The sequence below is a fragment of the Bubalus bubalis genome, chromosome 20, assembly GCF_019923935.1.
Source record: "Bubalus bubalis isolate 160015118507 breed Murrah chromosome 20, NDDB_SH_1, whole genome shotgun sequence".
NCBI lineage: Eukaryota > Metazoa > Chordata > Mammalia > Artiodactyla > Bovidae > Bubalus > Bubalus bubalis.
Window position 1 is genome coordinate 48,696,484 of NC_059176.1, and position 7,599 is coordinate 48,704,082.

A 7,599-nucleotide genomic window follows, 5' to 3' on the forward strand; every position below is an offset into this window, starting at 1 on the left:
TTATGGTTGGAAGGGATATTAGTCAGGGCTTAATAGCTGTGGCCCCAGGAATCCTGGGCTCTGCAGAGCTGCCTCAGAGTCAGGAAGGCCCAGTAGGCAGGGTTCCAGGACTTGGTGGCTAAAAGAAGTTTGAAAACCCCATAGTCCAATGCCTGGATCCATTATGCTGTTCTTAGTGTGAGGCTGAGGAATAAATTCTATAGCAATAGAATTCACTATCTTTCTTTACTGGAGAATTGACTGCCTGTCATGGTCATCTGTGTCCAGCTTTTATTTTTATTTATCTGTCTATTTTTATTTATTTATTTGTCTGTGCCACGTATCTGGCAGGGATCTCAGTTCCCCGACAAGGAATTGAACCCACACCCTTGGCGGTGACAGGAAAGCCTGGTGTGCTGCAAAGGGTCGCAAAGAGTCAGACATGACTTAGCAATTGAACAGCAATCTGAGTAGTGAAAGCATGGAGTTCTAACCACTGGACTGCCAGGGAATTCCCTGTGTCCAGCTTTTAGATCAGAGCTCTAGAATTCTCTATCGTTAAAAAGCAGCTTCCAGCATAACCCACTAGGAGCCCCAGGGTTCTGCCTGATTGGTCCTCCTGAGGACAGGCTGGAGGGCTGAAGCCTCATGTTGAGGAGCAGAAAGAGGAAGGAGTCCAGAATTCTGGAGAAGTCAATCCTTTTGAGGGGAGATGTGGTCCTGGAGGCCAGATGCCTCTGGGACAGAGAACTCTGTCCTCTATGAAACCTCATGTTGTTATACAAAAGGCTGTAATTAATACCACCAAGGCTCCGAAAAGACATCTTATCTTTCTAATAAAAAATGAAAGCTGCTGGGCCCAATGCCCAAAGCGTGCAACCATTGCCAGCCCAGAAGCCTCCAGCAGAGGGTGTTCACAGGGACCGAGGTGTCCTCATGCCAACCACCCAAACTGCAGGAGAATGGAGCCCTGCCCCACCTAGTTCTGCTCAGCCAGAGCAGGGCAGGTACCAGGAAACCTGAGGCCCAGGGGATATGAGTCATTCAGAGAGGAGGCCTTGGAGTGTCGGGGGAGGCGGGAGATGGAGAACACGCATCAGGGTTGATTTCCTTTGACCTCCAAATTGCACATCAATTTGTCACCCATTTCGTACTGAACAGGCTTTCCACCCTGGCGCAGAGCACAGGGGCTCAGCCAGGACCTCCCCACACACTGCTTCCTCACCTGCTGAAAGTGCCCCTGGAATATATCATGTAAAAGCTCCCCATTCCATGGTATCATGTAAATGTCTCTGCCCGTTGTCAAGGCCTTTGACTATCTGCCTCCTGTCTTCCAGTCTGCCCCATCTCTACATATGCTGTTTGCTTCGGGCAGACTGGTCCCCTGGACGGCTGCCCCAAACTGCCATCCACTTTCCCTTTTGCGAAATGGCACTAGCAGGGCCCACTTCATAGTTGCTGTTGTGAGGATTAAGTGAGAGACCACATGTGAATCGCATGCCTGGCACATGATGGATACTTAGCATAAATGTTTGTGATGATGATAATTGTGGGGTTTTAAATATTTATTTATATATTTGGCTGCACTGGGGCTTAGTTGTCACGCGTGGGCTATTTAGTTAGCAGCGTTTGAACTCTTAGGGCAGTGGCAACCCACTCCCGTATTCTTGCCTGGGAAATCCATGGACAGTGGAGCCTGGTGGGCTACAGTCCATGGGGCCACGGAAAGAGTCGGACGCAACTGAGGACTCACGCCTGTGCTTTTGGTGTCACATCCAAGAAGTTATTGCAAAATCCAGTGTCATGGAGCATTTCTTCTATGTTTTCTTCAAGTTTGGGGCCTTATGTTTAGATCTGAATCCATTTTGAATTAATGTTTGCATATGCTATAAAGTAAGGGTCCAATTTTATTATTTTGCACGTGGATATCCAATTTTCCTGGCAGCATTTGTTAAAGAACAGTTCTTTCCCCACGGAGTGGTCTTGGCATCCATCATTTGATTATATACGTAAGGGTTCATTTCTGGGCTCTCTAATCCACTGGTTGTGTCTATAGTATCACAGCATTTTGATTGCTGTATCTTTGTAAAATGTATAGAGATTGAGATGTGAGACTTCCAACTTTCTTCTTCTTTTTCAAGACTTTTTTTTTTTTTTTTCAGTTCAGATTCCTTTGAGGTTCCATGTGAATTTTAAGATAATTTTTTTTCTTAATTTCTGCAAAAAAGTCATTGGAATTTTGATAGAAATTGCGTTGAATTTGTAGATCACTTTGGGTAATAATGACATATATTAAGTCTTTCAGTCCATTAACATGGCATGTATTTCCATTTATTTGTGTCTTCTTTAATTGTTTCAGCAGTGTTTTGTAGTTTTCATTGTACAAGTCTTTTTTTTTTTATTGTTCTTTGTTAGTGTGTAGAAATGCAACTGATTTTTATGTGTTGATTTTGTATCCTTCAACTTTGCTGAATTTGTTTATTCTAACACTTTTTGGTGTTTGGAGTCTTTAGGGTTTTCTACATATAAGATTATGTCATCTCTGAACAGAGATAATTTTACTTCTTCCTTTCCAGTTTGGACCCATTTAATTTCTTTATTTCTTATATAATTGCTCTGGCTAGAACTTCAGTACTGTGTTGAATAGAAGTCGTGAGAGTGGGCATTCTTGTCTTGTTCCTGACCTTCAGTTCAGTTCAGTTCAGACGCTCAGTCGTGTCCGACTCTTTGCGACCTCATGAATCGCAGCACGCCGGGCCTTGCTGTCCATCACCAACTCCCGGAGTTCACTCAGACTCACGTCCATCAAGTCAGTGATGCCATCCAGCCATCTCATCCTCTGTTGTCCCCTGCTCCTCCTGCCCCCAGTCCCTCCCACCATTAGAGTCTTTTCCAATGAGTCAACTCTTGGCATGAGGTGGCCAAAGTACTGGAGTTTCAGCTTTAGCATCATTCCTTCCAAAGAAATCCCAGGGCTGATCTCCTTCAGAATGGACTGGTTGGATCTCCTTGCAGTCCAAGGGACTCTCAAGAGTCTTCTCCAACACCACACTTCAAAAGCATCAATTCTTCGGCGCTCAGCCTTCTTCACAGTCCAACTCTCACATCCATACATGACCACAGGAAAAACCATAGCCTTGACTAGACGAACCTTTGTTGGCAAAGTAATGTCTCTGCTCCTGACCTTAGAGGAAAAGTTTTCAGTCTTTCACCATTGAGTATGATGTTAGCTGTGGGCTTAACATACATGACCTTTGTAATGTTGAGGTTATTTCTGTCTAGTCCTAGTTTGTTGAAAGTTTTTATCATAAAATTTTGTTAAATTTTGTCTAAAGCTCTCTCTGCATCAATTGAGATGGTCACCTGGTTTTTGCCCTTCGTTCTGTTAATGTGTGATCTTTGTATGTTGGATCATCCTTTCATCCCAGGAACGAGCTCTACTTGGTCATGGTACTTAATCTCTTGTTTTGCTTTTTTTTTTTGGCTGCGCTGGGTCATCATTGCTTTAAGAGGGCTTTCTCTAGTTGTGGTGAGCTGGGGCTACTCTCCGCTGCAGTCCTCGGGCTTCTCAACACGGTGGCTTCTCTTGTTGCAGAACACAGCCTCTAGGAGACGGGCCCAGTAGTTGTGGCACACAGGCTTAGCGGATCAGGGATCGAACCCATGTCCCCTGCTTTGGCAGGCGGATTCTTATCCACTGCACTACCAGGGAAGTCTGGTACATAATCTTTTTAATGTGCTGTTGAATTCAGTCTGCTGATATTTTGTTGAGGATTTTTGCATCAGCCTTCATTTGGGGTATTGATCTATGGTTTTCTTTTATTGCAGTGTCTTTGGCTTTAATATGAGGGTAATGCTGGCCTCATAGAATGAGTTTGGGAGTGTTTCTTCCTCTTCACATCCTGTTGAAAGATGATGCCTAAAGCTCAATTTCTCTGTACGCTGGCGCCAATTCAAATCTTGGAGACAGCGTTTTGGATAAAGTAGAAAAGAGTAGCTTTATAGCTTTGCCAGGCAAAGGGGATCATAGTGGGCTAAGGCCCTCAAAACCAAGTATCCCAGCTTGGGGAAGACAGTGACAGGTTTTATAGTAATTGTTCAAAGAGGGCATGATCAGCTCATGGACATTCTTCTGATGGATTGGTGGTGAGGTAAGTAGGAGCCCACATCATCAACCATCAGGTCCAACTGGTCTGGCATCTACATGTATTGGCCTACTATAATTAATTGTTACTTCTTCCACCTGGAGACGGTTTCAGTATCTGCAGAATAGCTCAAAGGTATTGTTGTGTGTATCTGTTAATGGGGCAACAGGACTTTGCCCTAAGGCTGCTCTTGACTGTTTCTCCCTGGTCTCACATCCCCTCCCTTCCCTAACCAACAACTGCTTGAATCTGCCCATTGGAACTCAGGAAAGGTCATGGAGGATGAATGAGTGTTGTTTCCTATAGTCAAAGAAATGGGGGACACAGAAAGGCCTTGTGCCCAGGAGCCCCACAGGATGCTGCATGGTATCAAAGAGTTTGATGAGGATTGGTTCAGTTCTCTGATGGAATTCTCCAGTGAAGCCTTCTGGTCCTGGGCTTTTCTTGGGAGGTTTTGGGAAGTTTTGTTTACTAATTCAATCTTACACTAGTTATATATCTGTTCAGATTTCCTATTTCTTCATGACCCAAGTGTGTATTTCTAGGAATTTATCTGTTTTTTTTCTAGGTTATCCAATTGTTGGTGTACAACTGTTCATAATATTCTCTTATAATCATTTTTATTTCTACTGAGTCTGCAGGCTCTAGAGCCCATGTTCCAGAGCCCATGGAACTGGAGAAAGCCCTCATGCCACAACGAAGACCCAGTGCAGCCAAAATAAAAATAAATAGTAAAAAGAAATTAAAAAAAAGAAAAACAATAGAAAAGAATCAACATAATTAAGAGTTGGTTTTTGAAAAGATCAACAAACCCTTAGCTAGATTCACAAGAAAAAAAGAGAGAAGACTCAAAAAACCGAAATCAGAAATGAAAGAGGAGACATTAGAAACTTGGTAACCAGTTTGATGAAAAAGTGAAAGAGAGGCATCTTAGTATATTGTTCAGTCTGTATGCTAGTGAAACAATCCCTATTAAAAAGCCTCTATACAGAGACTTCCCCGGTGGTCCAGCAGTTAAGAATTCACTTTGCAATGCAAGGGACCTAGGTTCGATCCCTGGTTGGAGAACTAAAATGCCACCTGCTACCGGGCAACTAAGCCAATGCTTCATAACAAGAGCCTGTATGAAGAGCCTGTGCATTGCAACAAGAGCCTGTGCGTGCGTGTGTGCTCAGTCATATCTGACTCTTTGTGACCCCATGGACTGTAGTCTGCCAGGCTCCTCTGTTCTTGGGATTAAAGAATACTGAAGGGGGTTGCTATTTCCTCCTCCAGGGGATCTTTCAGACCCAGGGATGGAACCCAAGTCTCTTGCATCTTCTGCATTGGCAGGCAGATTCTTTACCACTAGCGCCACCAGGCAAGCCCCTAATGAAGGCCCAGCACAACCAAAATAACAGTAGAATAAAATAAAATCACAACCCTCCCCATAGCACTTCCCATTATTCGTAAAAAAAAAAAAAAAAAGGGTGTGGGGAGAGAGAGAAGCCTTTATGCAGAAAAAGATGTTGATTCCACTGTTACTTTTGACAGAAAAAAAAAAATTGGGGAGCATCCTGAACTGTTTTGAGATGTGTTTCCTGGGGTAAAGCCTGGAGATCTGTGGGACTAATTTATCTTAGCAGAAGCCTGACATGGGGAGGCCAGTTACCAACTTCTGATGGGAGAAAGGCTGTCTGAGGAAGATGGTACAAGGAGTGTAAGATCTTTGAGGACCAGAGACAGGCTTACTTCGGGAGGCCCCATCCCACATCACATGAAGCATATTAAAATGTATCTGTATCCATAATTAAATATAATTTATGTCTAACCCCTCTGTAAGAATTGCATTACAGTATTCTGCTTGACAAATATTACATTTTGTAGACAGTTAAACATTTATCATTCGTGACTGTACCATTTTTAGGTTTTGGAGTCCATCCTTTTCATTTGCTTGTTGTTCATGTTTTAGGTTGCAAACATTTGACTGGGCCTCAACTCTGTGCCACAGGATCTGGTGGGTGCAGCAGCATGGGGCATGCCAAGGCCAGTGAGTGACAGTTTCAGGAGATTGGACAGGCTCTACAGAAGGAGCTCTCTACCCATGAGAGAGCTGCCTCCACCAGAAGAATTTCCTGTTCCTGGAAATAATTTTCTTTTAGGACAACTAAGGTCTATTTAGCACCTAGAACATGCCAGGGACTGTCCTGCTATCAGAAATGCTGCAGGGAGGATTTCTGGCTTTAATAGGAAGCAGGAAATCATGGTCTCTGGAGTCTCTTCCCAGTTTAATGATTTCATGGGCATGAAGTCCTGGCTAGCATCTGCCACTCATCCTGAGATTCCTGGACTGGCAGCATCAGTCTGGAGCTTGTTAGAAATGTTAATCTCAGGCCCCACTCCAGGCCTACCAATTTAGAATTTGCATATTCACAAAATCCCAGGTGATTCCAATATACACTGCCTTTTTAAAACTGTGACTAACCTGTGTCACAATGTTTGACTACGTGGGCTGGGAGCTGAGGCTCAGATGGGTGAGATGACTCACCCATGCTTCACGCTGCCCTGCACTCCTGACCTGAGAACGCCAACCGCCAGGGCCTGGAAGTCCTCAGGGTGATGTGGAGCAAGCGACAGGGGTGTGATGGATCTAGCAGGGACTGAAGCCAGTGGGCGTTCAACACTGGCCCTCGTGGAGCTGGCAGTCCTGGGAGTGTTAGACAAATGCCCATGTGACTCTGAGATAAGCTGGAAGGTCTGGAAAGCCCACTTGGCTGCTGGGTGGCCATGAAGTTGGCAAAGGTTGTGTCATCTCCTGGTAGGGAAGTTTTGCCATTGTAAGGATGCTCCAGGTCTCTGGCCTGCAAGACCTCTGTAAGGACTCATCCCTGATCTGCTTTATAGTGGCTTCTTTTCAACGTTTCTGGCTATTGATTTTTACATATTTTTAATCTTTTATTCATTTATTTAGCCGCATCAGGTCTTAGTGGCAGCATGAGGGATCTTTAGTTGTGGCATGTGGGATCTAGTTCCCTGTGTGCACGCTTAGTCATGTCCAACTCTTTGTGACCCCATGGACTGTAGCCCACCAGGCTCCTCTGTCCATGGAATTCTCCAGGCAAGAATACTGGAGTGGGTTGCCATTTCCTTCTCCAGGGGATCTTCCTGACCCAGGGATCGAACCTGGGTCTCCTATGTTGGCAGGAGGATTCCTTACTGTGCCACCTGACCGGGGATCACACCTGGGCCCCCTGCGTTGGGAGCTCAGGTCCCAGTCACTGCACCACCAGTGAAGTCCTTCGACACTGACTTTCAGCATATCAGCTTGTTATTTTGTCTTATTTTAGTGCACATCTATTTTAATTAGTTCATTCTTTAGTGTATATACTTTATTGTTTTGGTTTGTATTATTCCCCATTATTTTTCCTTTCTAAATGATCTCATTGTACCTTCCATCCTTTCAAACCTTTTATGCCTCCTGGTTTCCTTTCAGATC